The sequence below is a fragment of the Gopherus flavomarginatus genome, chromosome 8 (assembly GCF_025201925.1).
Source record: "Gopherus flavomarginatus isolate rGopFla2 chromosome 8, rGopFla2.mat.asm, whole genome shotgun sequence".
Taxonomy (NCBI): domain Eukaryota; kingdom Metazoa; phylum Chordata; order Testudines; family Testudinidae; genus Gopherus; species Gopherus flavomarginatus.
Genome location: NC_066624.1, coordinates 11,569,968 through 11,596,043, shown reverse-complemented (window position 1 = coordinate 11,596,043; position 26,076 = coordinate 11,569,968). Strand labels below are relative to the sequence as shown.

Sequence of the window (26,076 nt, the reverse complement as noted above, 5' to 3'; positions counted from 1 at the left end):
TGTGGGGTCCCCACTACCAAGAGGGCTATCAGACATGCCATCTGCACCGGGAGTATGCCTGCTGACCCAGAGCCAGAAACTAAAATCTGCCCAGCCCTAGCAAACCAAGAGTATATGGGACCCAAGGTCTGGGGCCAGTACATTAGCTTGGAGAAAGTTCACCAGGGAGAATTCTTTAGGATCGTAACAGAGACAACAGAGTTAGCATTGCATGCACGTAATGGGTGTCTTCAACAGAGCAGCTACGAATAAAAAAAGTAATAATCATAAATCACTAAACTCCTCCCTTTACAGTCAATAGTGAGAGAGATACGCTTCTGATCCTGAGAATTTTCCCATCAATATTCTCATCAGAAGGTTAATATTTTGTTTGTACAGAACCTAGCATAGTGGGGCCTCAGAGCTACTGTTCTACAAAGAATAATGAAAACAGACAGGCCATTCTCTCAGCTACCCCGGTGTAAATCCAGAGTAACTCCACTGAAGTTAATGGGGCTACACTGGATTTCCACTGAAAATAGAACTAATTAGCCTTACAATACATTGTTATTTGCCATTCATTCTGAACCCTCGGTATGATAAAAGAGCTCACTTTTCTGAGTTACAGGGAAATCTTCAAGCTCCCTCTATTTTCCTCCCCAGACAAAGGTTTCTAAGCCCACACAAGGGCTCTCCAATTCTAATCTCAAAAGATGTAACATACATCCCTGACAGCAGAGAACTTGGGAAGATATTAAATGCTAAGGTTAATGCTGTGTCAATCCCTGTCCCTCGTCTTCTGTGAATCTCTTGCAGCTGTAATGGGAAATGTTGTGAAAACTCACAAGAATCTAATCTTAGAAATTAAAAAAAAAAAGTGAATGCATGTTGGTTTACCTGCATGTTGGTTTTAAGTGACAAGGCGAAACCTACACCTGCTTATAGATTGAATTTTCCTCTTAAGAAGGAATCTTGCTTGGTTAAAAATATTTCCCTTTTTTATGCTTACTCTGAGGTGGAATCCAACAATTGCTTAGATACAGTATTTTCTTATGATCCCGGATTGCCGTTGCAATAACCTCCACTATGGGACATCAGCAGTGTTTGAAACCAGGACCTTCAGAACAGACCTCTGCTGCTTGAGCAAGCATGCCACCAGCTTATGTGAACTAGAAACTACGGGGGGATGTGACCTACATTCTACAGGTCTGTTAGACAGTATTACAAACGGTAAGGTACAAGTGAATTGAGATGAACCCTTCGTGTCATCTTCACATAGCTTCCTTGCCAGTTCAGAGTTCTTCAGGTTCAATTGGACTATTTTACTCAAGCTTCTCTCTGCCACGGTCTGGGTTGTACCTTCCTCCTGACTGAAACGTTATCCCTCTTTCTTCTGAAAATACTATGGTTCCAATTAATTCTTTGTCTTGCCAACATTGCTATCTATGCATTCTGTGAGAGTTGTAGAACCTATTCTGCAGAGCAGCCACTATAATGCAGCAGAGAGGAAGTTACTCTCAGCAACTGGTAGCACCTGTGCTGTGTGAAAGGTCTGCCTGCTGCCTTGACAATGGAAGCATTAACCACAAAGTAAATATACTGGTTTCTGGAAAAGGTTTGAAAAGAAAAGGCAGCAGAGGAGAGGTTGGAAGGCCTGAAGATAGGAACAAGAGCTCCAAAAAAAGGAGCTGCTTTTGGAGACTACCCCCTTTAGGTTTGATATGGGTTTGTCTAGACATGGGATTCTTCTGGAATAGTTATTGCACTTTAAATCTGAATTACCTTTCAGGTGTAGACAATTCCTTAGACTCCAACACTAGTCGTCTTCTTCCTTTCAAAACAGAAGCACCTCCAGTGCCAGACTGGGTAGAGCGCAAAGCAGTGGTTAGTCAAGAACATGACCAAGTACAGGCTGAGTTCAGCAAGGGGACAAGAGGATGAAATGTCACATTAGGGCAAGGAGGAGGAAGAGGTGAGATTCACACTTTATCATGTGCTACAAGTTTAGGGGAAAATTGTAAGATGTAGAAGCAACAAAGGAAAGAAATAATTCCGTGAAGATAGAAAATGAGCAGAGAGTCAAAAATGCCAAACTTTTTGCAAGAAACTTTTCAAAATTATTTTTGACGTTTCCCAAGAAATAAAGTTTCCCACTAAAATTGTTATAAAAACCCTCTGAGAAATTCTACCTTTGCTATTTAGTAAAAAAAATTAAATTCCAAGGAAACAAAATATTTGTAATAATTGAAAAGCCATTTTTCATTTTAAAAGTTGTGAGAATAGAAACAGTGAAAACACATTAAGCCAAAAATAACTGGAAAATTACAGGGGTTCTTCTGTCTCCTCCATCCCCCCCCCCTTTTAAATTCCTCCTTAAAATCCACTTCTCCTACCAAGTCTCCCTGTATGCATCTCTCCTCGCTGACAAGGACCCCATGTTTTCTTAGATTTGAACCGTTTCCTATGTGGTGTATAAGTTGGACTGTAAACTCTTTGGGGCAAGCCCTCCTTTTTTGCTAAAGATGTAAAGCACTGTGTACACTTATCATGAGGAAGAGGAGGAAAATGAAAACCCAGAAAAAAATCCCATCGTTGAGATCCCATCTCAGTCCACGCTGCGGCTCAGACAGCAGCACATATTGTTCACTTTTCCAAATCTGGTACATTTTGAGATAGGGAAACCTCTGCTACCCAGCTTGTCACTCAAACTAGAGCAGTGTATTGCTACTTTGCATAACTTGCAAGAAACTGAGTTCGTGGCATCTGTGGATATTACATCTCAGTTACGCAAGTTTGCTGTATATTCCATAGGGTAGGCTGGTGTTTGGCTTACTTCCCAAAATAGACTGGACTTGGTGTCTTGGACAGACCTGTAGGAAAATGTGGGGCAGAGGAGCTAGGAAACTCTGACTTTCCAAGTGAACATCCCTTTGGTTCAGAGGGGTGAGCTATCTAAGGTTGTAGCCTCCCAACCTGGCAGATTTTGGATTCCAAAGATGACTTCTCAATACTGGTTCTCCTGCCTTTGGCAGCAGGGATATGCTCAATCAGCAGCCAGTGTCACTGATAGAGTTCTACAGAGGAGAAACCACAGAGGTGCCCACGGGGAGAGCCATGAAAAGGAGTTGATAATGTTTAATCCTAGCTACCAATCAATTAGCTACTCATATAGCCAGACTGTGGAGTCAGCTAGGGACAGTGCACTTGGAAAAGCTACCTCCATGCTTCTACCTGTAAAACACAGGGAAGAACGCCAGCAGAGGGCATGCTTAGCTATCATGGTCTGCACTTGCTACAGGTAGCATCTCAACCCATTGATCAGTTTCATAAATTCAAGTCCCACGGTCAATGTGACTATCAGAGTCTCTCAAGAAGTTTCAAGATAACTGAGCAAACTCTACGAAGATCTCTCTGTGCAGTGATCTGACATCCATTACCAGGCTTCCAGAGATCTACATTCAACTACAATCATTGGCTACGGTGTTGCTGCAAATGCTATAGGCTAACCCAAAATCATGCTATAGTTAGATGGCTGGCTTGGCTCATTTCTACTTTTAGTCCTAAGTCACCAGGACTGGCCAACAGTTCATGTCAGGATGAAAGTGCAGCTCGATCCCACCCCACATCCCCATCTGAAAACAAGAATCCAGATTCAAGAATGGCTCATGGTGACTCGTAGTCTGGAGTTTGGCTGTCAATACGAGTAATTTTTAACGAAAAGTTATTAAAGCCCATGTGAAGTGCTAACATCTTTGACCCATTATGCATAGGGCCTGCAAAGCCTCAACCTGTCCCTGCATCAAAATGAATGTTCCTGATAAACCTTTCCCAATTCCTGCTAATAATCACTTCTTGACTTCAAGATGCTGTGGAGTTCCTGGTGATTTAAAGTGACAATATTATTTCTCTGACCCCAAAACACCGAAACCTGGTTGTTGCCCAGAATCCTTATCTTTAAGCTCTCTAATCACAGCACCTGAGTGCAATGCCAAGTGCTTCAATGCTATCTACATTCCCTCTTGCTTGGTCAGTTTTTCTAACATAACGTATGACCCCCTACTACAATGTCCTTTTAAAACCATGTGCGTATTTTAGGTTCATCTAAGGATATTATTTACTCCTGCTTCTGTTGAGCTTCAGTGCAGTTTTTCTGCTGATTTCACACTTCATTCAGAGCCTTCTAAAATGAAGTCACCGATCCTGGCCCTCTGGTAGAATTAATTCTGTCATGTGCAGAAACATTCATGCTCTGGCTAACTCTCCATTGCATGGAAGTGGATGGTAGCCCTTCCCAGGACAGCCCTACTCAGTCTTGCTCTGCACCACCATATTGCCTCTTCTATGCTCTCCTGCATTGAGGAATGCCTCTTATCAGTTTACCATGAAAGTCAAGCTTTCATTTTCAATTGCTTTTCTGGCCTGGATGGCTGTAAATATTGCCTTCCAATTGTGCATTGAAGTAGTGGTGTTTTACTGAGTCTGCAGACAGATGGAAAACACCAGGCACCACCTGGAACCACCAGAACTGCGGGGGTTCTTCTGCATTGTTCAGGAGGGTGCTGGCGGGGAGGATGGCCCCAGACAGGCCCCATCTTACCTCCTCCCCCCAGTACAGAAGTGCCTGGTTTGGCTGCCTCTGCACCTCTACACTAGGTATTGGAGTAGGTCATCAACTCCTTTCACATAGCACACCAAATCACCACCACCAATTAGTACCTTTTGCTCATTATCCAGGCAGTATACTGTACACCAGATAAATACAAAAAAACTTACGTTTATGAAATGTACGACATAAGAGACATGGCCCCTGCCCTGAAGAACTTAAAATATTTACATACAACACACAAGAGGTAACTGACAAGAGGAGTGGAAAAGGAGATCATAATAAAATCATGTGATTGTTGTGCATTCCAAAGCATCAGCTTCACTGCACAATGGGTATGTCACATCCTGTTTCATACCTTTAGCATCACTTAAGTAAACATAGAAGTAACAGAGATATTAGAAGCCAGGGAGAGACAAGTCACACTACCAGTGATCCTGCCAAAGAATTCGTGGCTGGGCTAGTACAGTCTGATCCAGACAGCGTGTCATGGCAGTTGGGATAACCCTCAGTCTAGATATCCCCTACCTGAGATGGCATGTCAGCAGGCTTAACGCAAACCCACCAAAAGTCAAGAGAAAGACTTCCATTGACATCAGTGGGCTTTGAATCAGGCACCAAATCATTTTGCAGCCCCTGGAGAAGTGGTGGTACCAGGTTCTGAATTTTGCTTGTATCTGTTCACAAAATTGGGGTGGTTGAGTAAAAGGGGAATGAAATCAGAGAGAAAATTAGATGAAGATATGAAGTTCTTGGAAAGGGAGAAGGGTGAGTTATTTGATTGTGGTATATATTGGAATATACAAGAATGTTTGTTATTCAGATAGTGTTTTCTTTGTGCGTCACTATGAGCACCTGGGTGAGGAGAAGGAGAGATGGCTTTATTAGAAATAAGGTTTAAAATAATAAAGATATCCCATTTGTACTGAGCTAAAACCAGCCTTTCTCCTGCTTGCTCTTGCTCTCCGAAATCTCTGCTCTCATGCCTGCTGGAAAGCCCAGTGCCAAGAGGATGGATGTCAGAATCCTGAAAACAAGGTCAGACATTTTAACCCAAGCACCATTTCAGAAAAACTAACCCTGAATTTATTTTTGGTGGGAAGTTGACAAGTTTAAATAGTTCTCACTGACTTTATGGAGGGTGTGAACTGGAAGTCCATTTCCAGTAGCAAAAAGGCCTTGAAATTTACTAATTATCAAAGGCAGAGTACTAGAAACTCCAGTAGCGTTACACAGACTTTAGAATCAGACTGACATTGTAGGATGGTTTTCTTAATAAATATAAGCAAAGGTTTTAAACCTGGGGCCTACATTTATGCTTTTTATATAAAAGTGGCTTGATTTTCAGAAGTGGTGAGCACCCACAAATTGAAGTCAGCTAAAAATCAGGACAATTAAGCTTAAAACATGCATTTAAAAATCTAGCTTTAGGCCACAGGCTTTGAAAGTTTGGGTCATCTTTTAAGTCATTAATATTTCTTCCATCAAGTGCAATGTATCTTGTACCTCCCAATGCACTGACAGCTTGGGACTTTTCTACACACAAACTGGTACCAAAAACAACTAAACAGGTTGTTATTTTGGTGTAAGGCTGCATGTGGAACCTTATTTCAAGTTAAGGGTATCTTAGGATTTTTAGGCACTCTGTGGGGGTGAGATTTCTAAAGTGCACTAATGTGCTGCACACTAATTGGTCCATGCAAATCCTCTTGGTGTGTTTTTACAGTACTATGTTAAAATTCACTACGAAACCTTAAGTGCGCACCAGCAGGGTCTACACAGACCAATTAATGTACTACATGTTAGCGCGCCTGAGAAATCCCACCCCCCCCAAGAGTGCATTACCTCACCATATAGACAAACTCTTATTTTGATTTAGTCTAAATATGATTCCTAATTGATTTGTAGTCAAAGATGCTCTTAATCAGAACTAAGTGTTCACACAGATTTGCAATAAAATAACAAAAGTGTGAATTAAACTTGGTGTAGTTATTTCAGTGCCTGTTTGATTATACTGAACAAGTAAGTCTGTACACACAGCACCTCCTCACCCCTACTCCCCATGCATCCTTGATGATTAAATTCCCTATTTTCCAAAAGGGTTCTCACATCTGGATTTTGTTAAGGACCCAGTCCTGCAACCCTTACTCAACCAAGTAGCCCCGGTGAAGTTAAGCCTTCCACCCTAATTTCTAAAGGAGCACTAATGATGTGAGTGTAATTTTGCAGAAGCATAAGGTAGAACCTCAGCTGGTGGAAATGGCTGTTGCTCCATTTGTGTCGACACCGCTACACCAGTTTACACCAGCTGAGGATCTGGGCTTTAAAATGTTTGTCACAAAGAGCTCTACAACACTTATGCAAGCAGCCCTACTGAGTCCAACAGGATTGCTCGCACGAATAAGAACTTTTCATGCAAGAAGAAGGGGCCTTAGCAAGATGGGGCCTCATGTGGTCAGGTACTCACTGAAGTCAGTGGGCAGGATGCTGATTTCTTCCTTTCCCTATAGTAAATGAGATCAGAATCTAGCTCTATGAGGCTGCTCAGGAAAGCACAGGTGTGTAGGATGGGGCTGCCAGTCTGTACCAACTTCTGATTTATAAAGCTCCATTTAATATTAAAGGTAGCCTAGAGCTAACTATCACTCAGTTGTCAGTACAGAATCCTTTTACATTCCCCGCCACCCCCTTAAGCACTTTAGAATCCTGCCTGCAAATAATACATTTATACCTTCCTAGCAGGAACTTCTCACAAGTCACCATTACCCGCTGTTTCCCTCAAATTAGCCTAAGATGTATTTTGATCTCATGTAAGAGAAAGCACATATATGCGTGTGCACAAGCAAACACAATGGGAATGGAAATGCAAGTTTTAGGGTACGGACAGCATACCAGTAATTCATAGTTATATATTGGTTTTGATTGTCATCTAATATAAACAGAAGTTATTGCATTTCTTTATGTTAGAAATCCAAACAGCTATTAAAATTAGGGATAATACGAGGAGGGTATAATACAAGCCACACTTCAGTTCTTTTAAAAGTTGCATGTTCTGCACATTGCAGTTTGGATCCAGAGGCCCAATATGTGAAAGTCTTCTTCAGCAATCTGTCAGAATTCCTAAGGCTGCACCCGACTTCCAGACAAACATGCATCATTATCATCAGAGAATAAATGACCATCAAAATACAAGTGAGCACTGTGTTTTCACGGTTCGTGATGGATTAATAGAAAATACTCGATGTCTGAGTTCTAATTGAGGAGCTCTCTCTTTTCCTTACAGTTACAGAGGCAGAAGTCATTGGCCACAAGTCCACATTTGGCCCTCTGGCTGCGTTTTAGCAATCTCTGATTTAAATGCTGGATGGGAAAAAACCTCACACCCACCCACTTAGGAGGAACTGCCATTCTCTAAACTGGCACTGTTTGGTACACCTGAACAAGTCAGATGAAAGGCAAGTAATACCTTGTCCTTTTTTGTCCATACAAAGCTCTGCTTACACACACACAGACAGACAGAGCCTCCACATTCCTTCATCAAGGAAACTGAAATATAAAATTATATTAGACTGAGTATAAAAAAAAAAGAAAAAAAGATACAGATGTTGCAGAGATTCAAAAGGCAGAAGGGACCATTGTGATCAGTCTGACCTGACAGGCCAGAGAACTTTCTCAAAATAATTCCTAGAGCAGATCTTTTATAAAAACATCCAATCCTGATTTTAAAATGCTACCTGATGGAGAATCCACCACAACCCTTGGTAAATTGTTCCAATGATTAATAACTCTCACCGTTAAATTTGTGCCTTATTTCAAATCCAAATTGATCTAGCTTCAACTTCCAGCCACTGGATCATGCTATACCTTTTCTTGCTAGATTGAAGGCCCATTATTAGATATTTGTTCCCTAATCAAGTCATCCTTTAACCTTCTCTTTGCTAAGCTAAACAGACTGAGCTCCTTGGGTCTGTAGATATAAGGCCTGTTTTCTAATCTAATTTTTTGTGGCTCTTCTTTGAACTCCCTCCAATTTATCAACACCTTTCTTGAATTACGGGCACCAGAACTGGACACAGGATTCCCGCAGCAGCTGCACTGGTAATAACTACAGCGGTATAATAACCTCTCTAGTCCTTGTCCTGATTCCCATTCATGCGTCCCAGGATCACATTAGCTCTTTTGGCCGAAGCAGCACACTGGGAGCTCATGTTTAGCTGATTATCCGCCGCAACCCCCAAAACTTTCACAGTCGCTGCTTCCAATGTATGATCAACATTCTTTGTACTCAAATGTATACATTTAGCCATATTAAAATGCATATTATCTGCAGCTTGAAAGAAATGGTGGTGTTATCTACCAACAATTATATTCTTTCCACACACAGACCTGGCAGCAAACCTTGAAGCGTCCTATCTGATAGCTCTTATCACGGAAGAAAAACACTGATAAACTACTGGCAACTTGTTAGACTGAGATCAAATTCATTTCTTTATTTCATTTTTTATCATAACCAGAACAACTAAAGATATCCCCCAGCAGGCACAAAAGTCTATGCTAGTAAAAACACACCAAGACACACAATGACAAAGCTAAAAGGTTTATGGGGGTGATTGATTTGACACATCTCCTACTAATGTCACATAATCAAAAGCATTTTAAACAATAAGCTTCCACTCTCAGATTTTACAGAAAAATAGAAACATGTTTGGAAGAACTATAAATTAGAGTTAAGGCTAAAAGAAAGAGGGAAATCTAAGGCTCGGCAAACAATTTCACCGGCCATCACTGTGAAGGAGGCTTATTATAACCTAATGCAAGGTTTTTAACCTACCAAAGCATGTATAAGCTGCAAAAAGGAAACAAATTAAATATTTTCCCCAAGCAAACTATAAGGTCATAAAAGTTTTGTGCAGCACATGACAACAATCTCTTCATTAGCTTTGATATTCCCCCTCCTCCAATGTTTTTAACTGCCATTTGATGCATGTTCACTTGTATGTCACTGACCTCCATTCTACTGACATAACAGATCAGTTCTCTAAAGTAAAGGAAAAATCATACAAATAGCTTCCAGAAAGCTACATTAGCTCTCCTCTTCCACGTTCTACAGACACCACAGAGCACTAATACTCGGTGGTAGTAACTGTCAGCTATGATGTGTTGGGCTACTAAATACTAGTAAATACTATAGTATTATTTGGGCTTCACCCTGCAAGCCCTTACTGTAATTAGGGTTGCCTGCTAGCCAGTTTTCAACTGGAATGCCTGGTCGAAAAAAAGGGATCCTGGCAGCTCCGGTCGGCATCACCGACTGGGCTGCTAAAAGTCTGATTGGTGGCGCAGCAGGGGCCTGGGGCTAAGGCAGGCTCCCTGCCTGCCCTAGTTTGCCTGGCTCCCGGAAGCGGCTGCCAGGGCCTGGCAGCCCCTAGGCACATGGGCAGCCAGAGCGGGCTCTGCAGGTCCCATTGGCCAGGAACCACAGCCAAAGGGAGCTGTGGAGGCAGCATCCGCGGGTGCGAGGCAGCACACAGAGCCTCCCTGGCCACCCATGCACCTAGGGATTGCACTGCAGGTACCCGGTGGCTGCTTCCTGGGAGCCCTAATCCCTTCCGACACACCAACCTCCTGACCCCACCACAGATCCTGAACCCCAGACAGAGTCCTCACCTCCTTCCCCATACCCCAACCCCCTGCCCCAGTACGGAGCCCTCTCGTACACCCTGAACCCCTCATTTGTGGCCTGCACCCCCAGCCCAGAGACATATCCCTTACACCCCAATCCCCTGCCCCAGCTCAGAGCCCTCTTCTGCACCCCAAACCCCTCATCCATAGCCCCACCCCAGAGCCTGCACCCCAAGATGGAGTCCTCACCTCCCCCCGAACCCTAGCCCCCTGCCCCAGCCTGGATAAAGTGAGTGAGGGTGGAGGAGAGCGAGCGATGGAGGGAGGGGGGATGGAGTGAGCGGAGCAGGGCCTCGGAGAAGGGGTGGGGCAAGGGGCAGGGCAGAGGTGTTCAGTTTTGTGGCATTAGAAAGTTGGCAACCCTAACTGTAGTATGTAGGGCTTGCATTATTGCCTCAGGGCTGGTCTACACTGAAAACGTCTACTGTCATAGCTATGTTGGTCAGGATGTGAAAACAAAACAAACACACACACACACTCCCTCAGTGACAGAGCTCTAACCACAAAACCCCCAGAAGAGCGCTTCTATGGGCACAACGTCGTTCAGGGACGTTGTGTTCCTACACTGGTAGAAAAACTCTATCAGTATACACTGCATTTACCATAGGGGGCTCCAGGGCCGGCTTTAGGCCGATTTCCCCAAATCTGGCCCTGTGCCTAAGAGGGCCTCATGCCCCAAAGAAGAGCACCTAACTTATTAATGTTTACTCACCCGGCAGCGGTCCAGCTTTTTGGCAGCGGGTCCTTCAGTGCCGCGAAAGACCCGCGGAGCAAGTGAAGGACCTGCCGCCGAAGTGCCATCGAAGACCCGGACTGCCGCCGGGTATTTGAATTACGCCTCGCACTTCCTAAAGCTGCCACATAGCTATGTCGACATAGGCTCCACAGTGTAGCTATTGCCTCAGTGGGGCTAATGATTCATTTGAACAACGATCACATGCTTGAGTAAGGGGATTTTAGGAACAGTCCTTCCATAAAGGGACTAGGATCAATTCCATTATCACATACAAATAGAGTATTTTAAGGACACTGCTATAACATACGTGGTGCAACACCGAGCAAATTAAATAGAAGCAAGTGAAAAGCCTATGTAAGGCAGGTTAATTCCGTATTCCACAAAAGCTCGTTCAGTACTCTAGTTGTGCATTTAAGAACTCAATTTAAAAAAAATCAATTCTCTGAGGTTATTTTTACATCAGGATTTAGGTTAGGATAAAGTGTAGTTTCACGTAGGCAATGTAAATGACCTGCCAAATGTTCCAGAATTCTGACTGTGCAGCGTAAAATGATATAGAGGTAATGAACGGACAGTAAAGAGGAGATCTCATAATGGTGTATGCATCTGTGGGAAGTAAGGTTAAAGGAAATGGAACTATCTGAATTCAAGGACACAGTGAAGGTCCTTCCAAATATGAAAGCTTAATGCTGATATTCCAGATTAATTCAACTTTTTCCTTTCCTGCAGTGAAGGGCCTTTGAGATATGTTGGAATAATTCAAAAGTCATTGAATGGCTGGGGTCAATAGGTGTTCTTCTATGGGTATGCTTTGAGATACCTACTGCTTCAGAGCTTTTCCCTCACTTTAATGACTATTCCTTAAAGACAGAACTATCAATGCTGCTTCCTGCACCAAATGAATGCAGATTTGCTCCCTGTCTAACTGAGCATGCCACTTAAGGAATGAAATTGTACCATCAGAAAGCCTGCTGTGCTAAGTCTGAATTTCTACCTGCGCTTTTGGGATGGCCATACATGGTGTCGCTTTTTCATGGTGACTGTTGTCATTATTAACTGTTCTCTCCAATATGTCAGAAACGGACTGGTTGCCAGACTGTTATTTAATACTAAATGTAATGGTAAGGATTCAAGTACTGAGCAACAGTCTGGGTTTCTTATTTTCATGTTAAGGCCAGAAGGACCATTAGATCATGCAGGTTGACCTCCTGCACGTACACAGAATTACTCCTGTGCTGAGCCCAATGACTCGTGCTGAGATAAAGTGTATCTTGCAGAAAGGCATCCAATCTGGATCTGAACTCTCAAAAGTGAAAAATCCACCACTTTCGGTCAGAACAGTGTTTCTCAAACTGGGGTTCCCACTGGCCACGGTTCGCCGCTGCAGGCCAATGGGGGCTGCTGGAAGTGGCGGACAGTAAGTCCCTCAGCCTGCACCACTTCCAGCAGCTCCCATTGGTCTGGACCAGCGAACCGCGGTAAGTGGGAGCCGCGATTGGCCGGACCTGCGGATGGGGCAAGTAAACAAACCGGCCTGGCCCACCAGGGGTCTTCCCTACACAACTGGAGACATTAATTTGAGAAAAACTGGGTTAGTAGTTCACATTTTTATATTCACCCATCACTGATAATTATCCTTTTTGCATTTAGATTTTTTTTTAATTTAAAATTTGCTAGTTTTCCTTTCAGTTGGCGAATTTTGTTTTACCCTCCATTCCCAGACAAGACTCTGACCAGTGCATTTTCCTTTCACGTGTTTTAGAATTTCTGGGTCTTAGCGTCTTCCATTCTCTGTACCGGGAAGTTCCCAATACTTTTATTTCTCTGGATTTCTGAGCTTACCCCTTGTTGCTGTGAAGTTTTTCCCTGATGCATTTATTGAAGTTGGATCTGCTAATGACTGAGGAAGAAGAAGAGGAGATTCTAATCTGGCTATCAGCATATTGTCCCGATCTGGCTGTTTTCTATACGTAAAGAAGTGCGAAGAGGCAGCTCTAGCCACATATCCTAGACACCTTGATTTAATTTCAAAATACATCAAGGACAACAGTACAGTTTAAGATAAGCCATTACTACTCAGCCAGTCAATTTAACTCCATTCCGCCTACATTGCCATTTTCCAACACCTGTGGGAAAAAGATGAGCTTAGCAACATATCCTGAATCTGATGGACATTTCAGAGCATTTCAGAACAAGGATGGGAAAGAGCAAATTTCTAAGCCAAGAAGCCCTCGTGGCAGCCCTCTAACTTATACCTCGGGAGCTCCAGCCTGAGCACCCTTGCTGATCCCAACTGCAGCAGGACAGAATTTGTAGTGTTCGAAAGCTGAAAAGATTCAACACAGATACTGTGCCTGAGATTGCTAGCTATGTTCTATGGGAATTTATCATGGGAGATCATCATAGAAGCAGGGAAGTTAACCTAGGTGCCCTGGCCAACTCAGATAGTTACGGGACCCGCCTCTACTTCCCTCTGGTTTCAGCTGAATAGAGAGCTGAAAACCATTGTAGAGTGTTGTTGAGCACTTTTTAAACAGATGTCACGTTCCACCCTGCACCTTTCAGGGATGGGAGAGTGAAGCGATCATGCTTATATAGCTATAGACACACACTCAAATCCTACATTCATGCACTCCCATGCAACTCCAGGCACACTGATTACAGTTTGGTTTGTAAAATGCTTTGAAAGCCTTCTCAATGAAAACGTGTGTATATAATAACTTACACTGATATTTGTCCGCATTCATTGTGCCCGCCTGCTGCCACTATTTTCCACCTGTTCGTATTCCGAAGTAATGTCTGAACTCAATTTAAGAGATGTAATAGTGCTTTTCTGCTATTGCTGCTGGTTAAAGTGCGTTTCTAGTCTGAAAAGTGACCGTGTGCTGGTATCAGCTTCCTGCTGAACAGGTCTTTAACCAGTGTGAATTCAGAAACAGAGCTGAATTTCTAGGCAACTTTAGGGACAAAGATAATGCTTAACTGTTCCCGTTAGCTCTGCAGAGCAAACTAAAATAGGAAGCTGAATTCTCTCCCTTCTTGTGCGTCTTTAAGAAACTTGTATCATAAAATTCCAGTGACAAGCCCAATCAACTGCAGTCATAGAAATCCTCTGTAGGCAATGACTGTTGCAGTTGTAACCAAAGGCTTGATTTAACCTGCAGGGCCTATAATATTAGTGATGATTCTCTCCAGTCCAAGTTGTTTGCAGGGCTGGCAGTCGGAGATGGTGGGGTATCATGAAGTTTACAAACCCCACACAGAACCTAAGTAGAAGAGAGCGAGAGAGAGGGAGGGAGAGCACCTTCCCCGCCCATAAGAAGCCAGGCTGATCACACAGCAGCACAGCTGCTAGAACTCCCAGCCACGGACACAAGCCCCCACAGCTGGGACCGATAAGGAAAACAAGCCCAGCTATAAAGGACAGAGAGCAGGAGAGAAGAGAAGGCAGAAGGGCCTGGGACAGCAGAGGCCCTATCCCAGGTTGTTTTCAAGTAACCAAATGGGAGACAAGACAGACTGTAAGCCCAGAGCTTATAGGCAGAATAATTATTTTACGTTACATAGATGGACTGGGCTACTCTGAGTTAAACAGAGGAGAGCCAGTTTGGCAAAAGTAGGCCACCCAAAAGGGACTGTGCACGGAACCCTCAACAAGGGGAAATATCTTTTTGCTTGTAAACTGAGCAGGTTTTATATGGAAATCCTAGATACAAAAAAATAGAACCTCAGATGTCTTTATTACAGAGCTCCTTTGAAGAGCGCAGCCATACTGTCATTGATTCTGCACAGACTTTTATTGGTCCAAGAGAGATCATTGCAGAAAATAAATTTTTTGAGCAGAGCAACTAGTAATTTTGAGTTTGAGGCATTGTTCTGACTCTGATCTTAAAGACAGCTGGCTGGTAGGAGGAGCATTCAAAGTCCATAATTGGTGATCATTCATGGTTCCCAGGCTGAATTATAGACAATGGAAGGTTCAGCTGGATGTGAGAACAGGCAACTCTCTCACGAAGTTAGTATACATTTATCAGAATACTTTGTGTAGCATGCACTTCAAGCACTCATCCAAGCCTGCTTCTTTGCCATCATGTAACACATTAGTTGCTTTTGTCTTCCCATTGATACTATACTAATCAGATTCAACTTTCCTATTAACATACTTCGCAAGACACGAGTTTATTACTCTCACTCTTGATGATACAAAGTAGTATCAGACGAGCAAATCTGTGGGAGGGTTGTGCTTTGGTCATAAGATTTAGAGGCCCCAGTTTAGGACAATACTGAAGAACACGTATTTAAGGGCTGTTCTGAATTGGGGCTTCAGTTATTAATGTGGCCTCAGGAAAGACATTTGCATTTGTCACCTTATAATGTCTGCATAAAATATGTCATGGTTGTATCTGACACTATGTCCAACAAGCACAAAGGGTTTGGTACCAAAACAAGACAGCCACCACATTTAAGCAGAATTTCTCTTTTAGATTAAAAGAAGTTAACATGTGAAATAAATTATCAAGAGCTACAATGGGGGGAGATGGAGAGAAACAACAATTTCAGTGGAATTAGTTGAAAGAGAAAAAAAAGAGAGAGTGAGTTTTGTAGGATACTACTCCTGAGTCCAAGTATAGATGGTCGTGTACATCCCTGTCTGGCCTCTCTCCATGCTAAGAAGTTCCCGTGTTCCTATTATTCATGGCCATTATAAATAGAGCACACTGGACTTCTAGAACTCAGCTCACTGGTACCGGGAACTTCAGGAATTCCAGTTCTTCTAAAGCTAGTCTTAGAAATTGTTGGCTGTGGAGTGGGCATACATGTGCATTTTAGAGAGGATAACGTAACTGTAGTAGTGGTACAGACTGTTAACTATCTACTAGAAAAGGTTTTAGATAGAAGTCTTGCTTTATACATTTTGAATATTGCAAATAAAGTCTATTCCTTGAGAGTTAGATTCTAATCTCATGTATACTACTGTAAATCAGTAATAAACTCACTTCAGGATTTACTCTTCATTGACACTAGAAAAATCAAGGTCTGCCCCATAAAACTGACAGGAAAATAGTGTTCAAGGGCTTGACCCTGCAAACATCCCATTCATGACAGTATTCCTTAATCATGCTTTTAAGCACAATTTACATGAGTGCCAAGTATCAGAGGGGTAGCCGTGTTAGTCTGGATCTGTAAAAGCAGCAAAGAATCCTGTGGCACCTTATAGACTAACAGACGTTTTGGAGCATGAGCTTTCGTGGGTGAAGCGGGTATTCACCCACGAAAGCTCATGCTCCAAAACGTCTGTTAGTCTATAAGGTGCCACAGGATTCTTTGCTGAATTTACATGAGTGACAGTGTCATGATCAGGCCCTGCAGAGAAGAATGTTGGCACAATATACATTGGAAATGAAGAAAGCCATCATGAAGAATGTTACCACACCTATTCACACAGTAACTCCTCTGGAATTGGACTCAATTCACATTCCACAAGCACATGAACATTTACCATTGCATTATATCTGAGTCACACTGCGTTTGTCTTGAATGTTAATCTAATTCAGAAATGTTAACATAAAAAAATCCTTCTTCATTTTAGCCACTTTAACACAACAGCATAATTTATGACTTCAAACACTGCATTGGGTGAGTGTTGTATAAAATAACTGGAAAGGAGGGGCCAGCAAGGGATCCTTGTCCTTCCTAGCCATATACCTCACCCCATCCCTCAGATTTTCTTCAGGGCCACTACTCTGGAGTTGTGCACTCAGGCTTCACGTTTGGCAGAGGAAGTGTGTACCACAGTCTCACGAGGTTTCTGCTCATTCAGATCCTACACCTGCGCCACCATGTCAAGGAAGCTATTCAGATGTCACTCAAACAGTCTGGGTTTTGACTGATCTATTTGGTGGCCACTTGAAGGCAACATTCTTCATGGCTTGGGAGCAGTTAGCGAGGCTGGGGCCAATACATACCACATCCCAGTAAGCAGGTGCCTGAAGGAGAACTGCATAATAATTCCTTGGTGGAAATCTCAGAAGTCCTTGTGCCCCACTATTCTGGCTCCATTTTGGCATCTAACTTCTCTATAGACTGTAAAATATTCTAAACTCTGGAAGCTCATGCTTCTCTCCAGGCAAGGCAGAAACTGAGATACAGCTTCATGACCCTTAGCACTTCAAAAATGTTGAAATACACCTCTACCCTGATATAACGTGACCCGATATAAGGCGGGTCAACATACAAGGTGGTAAAGCTCTGACATGCTGCTCTGAGCAGCGTGTTAAGGGTGCCAGGCCAGGCTAGGGTGCCAAGGGGTTCGATAAGGGGCAGAGGGTCTTGGGGGCAGTCAGGGGTTCACACCCCCCCAGGGTCTGGGGGGCAGGAGCTGCGAGGGGGCACTTTTGGGGGCCCCGCAGTCCCAGAGTGGGCTGGGGGATTAACATAACGCGGTCTCGCCTACAATGCGGTGAGATTTTTTGTCTCCCAAGGACCGCGTTATATCGGGGTAGAGGTATAGTTTTGAAGTTACTGGTTTTTGGACCTCAGTTAGGGTCTCTCTCCCCCATAAATGTGCACATAGCTCCCCATTGACGTGACTGGGGAATAGGTTTATAACAAACAGATCAGTGTGTGTCACAATATTTATTTACTATGTTCTCTGTATCTATATTACACATAATGGACATCATGTCTGGCCAAAAGTGTACAACCTTGTGTGAGAAACAGTTCTGGCCCCAGTCACTAAGCAATGGAAGAGAAGGATGTGGAAGACAGCATTAAAGAGAGAGAAAAGAAACCAAGTACTCATAAGGAAGTGGGGGTGGAGAAAGGATGCTAAGGCCCCATTTGACCACAAAGCCATCCTGAGCATGTAAAGGAGGGTCTGATTCTATGCAGAGCTCAGAAGAGTGGGTCTAAAATCACCCCAGCAACACTGGAGAACCCGAGGTGCTCAAGAGAATAATATTGCAACCCCATCTGCTGATGGTGCGACCCCATTTGGGGTGGCAATTCAGAGCTTGAGAACCATTGCTCTATTGCAGCATTTTTCAACCTTTTCTCATTTGTTGATCCCTAGAAAATTTCGAATTCAGGTGCAGAGCTCTTTGGAAATCTTAGACATAGTCCAGGTCCGCGGACCACAGATTGAAAACAACTGCTCTATTGTCACAGTAATAGGAAAAAAAACCCACACATTCCATCTCAAACAAAACCAAAAACGGACAAAATCTTGAAGGAAAGCCCATTGATGCAGACCAAAGAAATGCAAATAACTTTGGATTGGCAGCCTATATTTGGAACGCTTACCCAACTCTCACTTCTGGGGTTTTTAAGGTTGGGACAGGACTATTTTTTTTTTTTTTAAGTTTTATAATTACCACCAAGCGATGGCACTTTCAAGTGTTTTCTCAAACTTTTTCCACTATTTCCCTTTGTACTGTCATTAAACTTCCATCATCCAGGGAAAAAAAAATCAGAGATTTTTCTCCTCTTTTACACTTAAGCTACTTAACTTCTATACTTAAATACTTCAAAGTGTATTGTGCAGCTTTAGCCATGTGCCTCATCACAGACCATGCAGGCATGGAGCAAGTCTTCGAATACTAACCATTTGTTGATTTTAAGACCCAAATCCAGTTGGTGCTGGGTATGGAGGACTTTGCTTCCTCCTTCAGTGCATCTCAGATAGCACCATTTAGAGCTGGACCAGGAATAAAAGGGAATATTTCTAGATCATGAATTTTTGTTACTTACAACCCTAAATAACCTAACAACCCTTCTGTCCCACACCCCCCAAAAAAGTTTTACAAAGCCATATTAATCGTAAACACGTTGATAGACCAGCTGAGTGAGCTAAAAGGTGAAGGTATGAATCCTCGTGTTATTTGTGTGTGAATTCTCCCCAGCCAGACAGAATGATGGGAGGGATATAAGATGAAATGAGTACTGCATTTTTATATTGTAGTGATTTTAGTGCTGTAAACTTTTGGGGATGTGCCTTCGTTTCCACTTCTCTACAACAATAAGAGACAAGTAATGCTTCGTAAAGTTTTGATAAAAATCTCAGATTCTGCGTGAATGCTGAACGGCTACCTTCTTTTCCATCCTCCGTCCCTCTCCTCTACTCCCCATTTATGGAAAAGATAAACAGTCACACAAATAGTTTTGAGAACGCCTTAAAAGTTTCTGAAAAAAAACTTTGGAATTTGTGTGAAGTTTTCAAATGCCTCTGGGCTGTCCATCTCCAATCCGGTGATTAGTGGGGAAGAAGGGAGAGAATCGGTCTTGAATTTCTGATGCTGTTTCCTCCGTTTTTTGGGGTCCAAATCATAATTTGCATCTGTAGTTATCTGCACCCACAAAAAGAGGTTTCAGTTAGGCCATGCTGAAAATTTAGCCCTTTCTGAACTAAATTTAGTTTCTTTAATTCAGCAATTTCCTGTTTTTAAAAGAGATATTACTCAAGAGGCATCATAAAAATATTTAGTTCCTTATTTCAGCCTCTCCCCAATTTATTCCTCCCTCCAACCCCCGGGTTCCCCCTTCAATTCCTTCTCTCAGATTAAAATTCACTGCAAGAGTGGTTGTTGGTTTATCAAAACTCCATATTTTAGTTTGTCAATGAAGTATTTCTGTTTCAAGGGACTAAAGTAACAGGAGTTTAATAATCTATCTTCCATCGAGATGTTGTGGTGCCCAAGAAAACTGCAAAAACAAACACAAAATGCTATATAGCAACTTCACCCTGAATCCTTAAGGATACTTTACAAATCACATACCATTGAAAAGAGGTGACAAAAGATGAGTTTGTTACTATAGGTTTTGAAAGACATTGGATTTCCAGCCTCAGCAAAGATCAAATCTGCATGCTATCAGTGCAGATAAAAAAAGCTCACACTTTGTAAAAGGCTCCATGAGCAACCCACAAAGTGAGCAGCTAGGATCAGAGTGACAAGACATCTAAGACACAGGCTTAGCCTGCCTTAAAGAGCTTTGCAGAAATAATGTCAGAAAAATCAACTTGGTGCAGTATCAGAAGCCAGTGAGAATGCTGATAAAAGCAGAATAGAGCCCAGCAAACACGCTTGGTGGGACCCTAAAGAAGGGCAATTAAACTAAGGGGTGTGGCCCTGAGTGGCAAGGCAGGCACTGCTTTCCTGCAGAACACAGACATGTCAACAATTGCGCCTGTTTATTCTGCCCAAGAAACAGCCCTGATGAGCTGGAGTACAGAGGGAAGGAACAGCATCTGAGTCAGATAGCGTCACCTACACAAAACCGCATGATGTTTTCCAATGACAACGGAGCATAACCGACCTAAGAACCTGGAAAAAAGTCATTGACTGGTGAAAAAGGTCAACTGGTTGCAGAACAGCTCTCACCCTGCCTCTAATGAGAGCTCCCCAGAGATAATACAATGTGAAACTCAGCAGGCATGGCTACACGATGGGAACTACAACAGCACAGGTGCAGCACTGCCAGGTGCCCCGATGCTCTGGTAGCATCCATAGCACAGACGCTTCCTACATCGACGGAAGGGTTTTTCCTCTCCCATCAGTTTAGGCAATTCCCCTCCCTGAGAGGTGGTAACTAGGTCGGTGAAAGAATCCTTCTGTCGACTTAGCTGCATCTGCACCAGGAATTAGGTTGCCTTAACTACAGCCCTCAGGGGTGTAAATTTTTCACCACCGTGAGGAATGTCACTCAGTCAATTTAAATTTTAAGCGTAGACCAGGGTGCAATCAGTGTGGCACCCAGGAGAAGCATGTTTGGTTGGGTGCATTATTTACTCCACCTTTGACTCTGGCTGATGTCAAAGCCGGGGGTCTGAGTATAACAAGAACAGGGCATGTAACTTAATTGCTAATTAAGACTGCACCACAGAAGCACCTGGAGTAGGGTTGTTGTCCGAACCAAGAAATTCCAAGTCCTTCCTGAATCCAGCAACAAAACATTCTTCCCAATAACAGCAATTACTTCTTCAATGCTAGTGATAAAGTGGAAACTCATGCCAAGCGCTGCCTTCGATACTTAAGGTCCTTATTATGTATTCGGTAACAAACTGTGATGAGGCAGATTTATACTAATGACAAAGATCAGCTGTGAAAAAAAAATGTTGCACTTCATTAAAGCTCTATACGACTGTGACAAATTAAACAGGCCACTAAGACAGCAACACTAGCCAAAAAACCAAAATGCTAAACCAGAGGAAACCCATTAAAATGATGGGCCCGTTTTCCCTCCTTTCATATTTAGTTTCAAAATATCATGCAATCAAATTGTGAAAAGAATCCAATTTCTTGTAAAAACAGACAAAGCTTTTAGTGCTGCAGTAATAAAAGCAACTCAAGAACTTTGTAAAGATTTAGATATAAAAAGGTAACCAGAAATACTCCGGAGTGTTTCCTAAAACTCTACAGATGTTCATCTTGGTATTAACTAGAGCACTCCAATATCAAAGTCGTAAATCTTATCAGATTGGGTTTCCCCTTCATGGGGGGGGAGGGGTAATGATGTGTTTAGAATTTGTACAGTAAGTATTGTCACTCTTGACTCCTCTATAGAGAAGACGAATAAGACTGTTATATATTAATGGAGGGTGAATCACATTTTATCAACATTGGAATTCCTGAAAGAAAAAGAACCATGTTCTTCCACGCTGGTGAAGAATGGCCATTTCCATTGGGGGGGGGGGGTTAAGTGTAGTGTAAAGTAAGAGTATAAGTTACTGGCTATTGTGTCTTCCAGAAGTGCGCAGGATCACACAGTATGTCATTTTGAATTCTGTATCCCTTTGGAAATAAAGCACCGCAAGCCACCTTCATACTCAGCTGATCGGAGGCGGGTTCCACCCCTGCTCTGAGCACAGAGTATAAAGAGGCACATTCAACCTATCTGTTGTGTGTGGGAGGAAGTACAGATGGTCATTAGCGCAAGAGACTAGAGGGAACAGGAGTTCTGGTTTCCAGTGAGGACTTTCACACTGGCTTGCTGCATGTCCTGGACCAAGTCACTTCCTCTCTGTACCGTTTCCCCTCTGGACAGTGTAGATAACACTTCCCTGCAGTTACTGACATTTGAAATCACTAGTATTAGATGAAAGGTGGCACAGAAATACAATACAGCAGGAAATAGTCATTGCAGTCCCCAACCTGCCAATACTTATGCATGTGCTCACCTTTAGGCACACAAGTTGTTCCACTGAACTGAACCCTTGACACTGGAGAGTCAGTGCCAATGTCGAAGAGTTACTATCAACCTTAGGACACCATATAATTTGAGTAAAGGGAGCAATTTAACATAAATTTGCTTAACCATACTGTCCTGTGCTGGGATCCTTTCTAATACCCTGAATTAAGCAGGGTTTCGATGGAAGCCCTCCAAGGAGAGCAGAGATGTTGGTGTTGCAGGACCTAGTGCTGGAGAGTCAGTAGGCAGCGCTCTTCCCTTTTAGGATCGAACCAATATCCCATCCAGGTGTCAGAGGCCATTTGTGCTGTGTTTTAAATGAGATGCAAAACGGAGTTCCTGACCACTTGGGGTCATTAGATACTCTTAGAGTGCTGCGGAGTGTGTCTACACTGCCACCAGGAGGTGTGCTGCAGCATATCTAGGTATACCTCAGCTAGCTTTGATCTAACTCACTCAGGTGCCAATAGCAGTCAAATTGCAGTAGCACAGGCTAGGCACCCAAGTAATTTTCTCAGCGTCCCAAACAGTCTTGTACAGCTCATGCTGCCGCAACTTGACTGCTCTTGGTACTCCTGCTAGCTAGTTCAGGTATGTCTACACATGCTGCAATTACGCACCCTGACTGCAGTACAGACACACCTCAAGAGTAGAATTCTTAACCTTGGCACCATGGCTAAGTCCGAACTTGCATAATTATATTCAGCATGCTTCTGTAGTTTTAAATGGATACAGAATTCTTCACTTCCTGTCCTAAACTCTTGTTCAGCTGTATGCTGTTGAGTAATGCCACATTTTACCCCCGAGGTGTCTGCATTTCTGCACTAGAAGAAAGGGATTCCTGTCTTCAGTTTGCAAAGTGCTTAGAGATCTTGCCATAAGAAACCATGCTATATGCATTTAAAAGTCAATTATTAGTCAAGCTACACAAGTGCATACTATTGCCCTCGGTGAAGCGATAGCAGATATCCAAGGCTTTGAAGGTCAGCTTCTCAGAGGAGGAGGAATCAGTGATGTGGAGTTTGGGTATAGTCTAAGTGTTACTTGTTTAATTTATGCCAATCATGGAACAGAGACGATCACAAGCAGCATGCAGGGGATCCCCTCTTTAGGAATCTAAAATAAATGCCTGGTTCCCAGGGAGCAACTCTGCCTCAAGAACAGACTTTGCTATGTCTTGGTTTCCTGTTAAATTCTCCTGTTGCTCACACAACTCTAAGTGGATCTCACATAAGACCACACACACACAGCTTGTCTTACAATCATAGAACTGGAAGAGACCTCAAGAGGTCATTTAGGCCAGTCCCTGCACTCATGGAAGGACTGAGTACTTTCTAGACCATCCCTGACAGGTGTTTGTCTAACCTGCTCTTAAAAATCTCCAACAATGGAGATTCCACAAACTCCCTAAGCAATTTATTCCAGTACTTAACCACCATGACAGTTAGGAAGTTTTTCCTAATATCCAACCTAAACTGCCTTTCCTGCAATTTAAGCCCATTGCTTCTTTTTCCTATCCTCAGAGGTTAATGAGAACAATTTACCTCCCTCCTCCTTGTACCAACCTTCTATGTACTTGAAAACTGTTACATCCCCCCTCTCTCAGTCTTCTCTTCTCCAGACTAAACAAACCCAATTTTTTCAATCTTCCCTCATAGCTCATGTTTTCTAGAACTTTAATAATTTCTGTTGCTATTTTCTGGACTTTCTCCAGTTCATCCACATCTTTCCTGAAACGTAGTGCCCAGAACTGGACACAATACTCCAGCTGAGGCCTAATCAGTGTCGAGCAGAGCAGAAGAATATACTCCTGCTAATACATCCCAGAATGATGTTTGCTTTTTTTGTAACAATGCCACACTGTGGACTCATATTTAGCTTGTGATCCACTACGACTCCCAGATCCCTTTCTGCAGTACTCCTTCCTAGGCAGTCATTTCCCATTTTGTATGTGTGCAACTGATTGTGTTCCTTCTGAAGTGGAGTACTTTGCATTTGTCCTTATTGAATTTCATCCTATTTACTTAAAATTGATCTGGACAAACTGGAGAACTGGTCTGAATTTTAATCCTATCTTCCAAACCACTCGGAATCGCTCCCATCTCGGAATCATCTGCAAACTTTATAAGTGTGCTATCTATGCCATTATCTGCAGTTTCTGGGACTAAGCCTTTATGCTCTATGGCTGGAGCAACACCAAGGACCTTGAAGTGTTTTCTGACACAAATACTGATTCTGCTTGTTCCACTTATTGGGCCTTTAATCAGTACTTTCCAGGCAATTCCCAGATTGCTTGGTCATCACGGGAGATAAGGTTTGCATGTTGTTACAGTAAATCCTACTTGTTTCACAGCCTCACAGCCTGAAAGGCAACAACGTGGTGTGTATTGGCTGCTTCTGGATATTGGCATCATTTCAAACCATGCTGGTCTCCAAGAGGCCAATTCCAATAGTGTAGCCTCCTGAACCAGACCCCACTTTTGTTGATGCTGCAGCTTTGAAGAAGGATGGCAGTGCCTCCAGTTTCAGCATTGGAGTGTCGCTGCGCTAAATTTTCAGTGACTCTGCACCACTAAAACTGGCCGCTTGAGATTGCAAAGACTGAGCCCTGGGGCTCAGATGAGGTGGCACCTGCCAAAAAACAATGCACTGAGGACATGGCCTAGAAAACTTGCCCGCCAAAGCATTTCCAAAGCAGCACACCTGGGTGCAAGCAGGAATTACTGCACCACAAACTTGCAGGAGAAACTGTGTCCAGCAGTGTCTTTACCAGGAGACCAGCCCACACTAGCTACTCTGCACTGACTCAGACCAGCCACATCACACACAGCACACCCATGGACAGACAGGAATTTGTGTTTGCTTGGAATTGTGGTTACATCATGTGCCCAGTTTACACTGGAGAATGCTGAAGCTCTCAGGGAAGATGGAGTAAGGGAAGGAGGCGCAGACCCACATAGCTTGGGGACCCCAAAGCCCAACCAGATGCCCACATTTGGCTTCCTGGACAGGATTGATTCCTACTCCAGTTGCCAGAGGAGCAAGTCTGGCAATGTTAAAGATGAAATACGGATGTACCCTGAACCCCCACAAGGAGCTGTGAGGTCTCTGAAGAGGTAGATACCCACGGGGGATGCAGACTCTAGGTTACAGCTATTCCCAGCAGATATCAGTCCAGGTGAATTTTGAGATAAAAGGGCATTTCAGAATGAATCCCAGCCCAACAAATCACTGGTACTCATCTGCTGTGTGCCTCCTGTTATAACGTTATTGAGATGGCATTAGAGAACAGGAAAACCAGTGGTAATATATGGCATTGCCGAGAGGTTCCTGTTGGCATCAAAGTCAGAGGTATTTTTCTTCACTAGCTCACTCCATGGTGGGGAATCTAATCCCTTGCCCTGGCGTAGATCCTGCAAACACTTATTATCTAACCAACATAGTGCCTATTCCCCTCAGCAGTCCAGTTGAAGACAATGGGATTACTGAGGGTAGCAAGTACTATCCTTGGCAGTGTTTGCAGGATCCAACCCTAAGTAAGTAACATTAACATAAAATGAGACTGAAAAAAGCAAGAAAGCGAACTGCAAGCCAGCCTGCCATGCAAACTGTAGAATCAGAATTCCTCCTGAATGAGAATTCAAGCTGATGCCAAGAAACAGGGTTCTCTCAATTACACACACAGTAACAGCAGCACTTGGTTACAGGCATGAGATGTGGTAATTGACAATTATGACTGTATTCCCAGAAATACAGTTCCATGTGTTTTCACAGAGGAGACTGTTGCCAAAACAATAATTAAAACATGGCTGGAGCAACACCAAGGACCTTGAAGTGTTTTCTGACACAAATACTGATTCTGCTTGTTCCACTTATTGGGCCTTTAATCAGT

At 43.1% G+C, this 26,076-nt stretch overlaps 1 protein-coding gene across 1 annotated transcript in view; it reads right to left on the bottom strand.

Annotated features, from left to right (window-relative positions):
• Positions 1-26,076, bottom strand: part of GPR50 (G protein-coupled receptor 50) — a 67,348-nt gene that overhangs the window by 5,528 nt on the left and 35,744 nt on the right. The window lies entirely within an intron of this gene.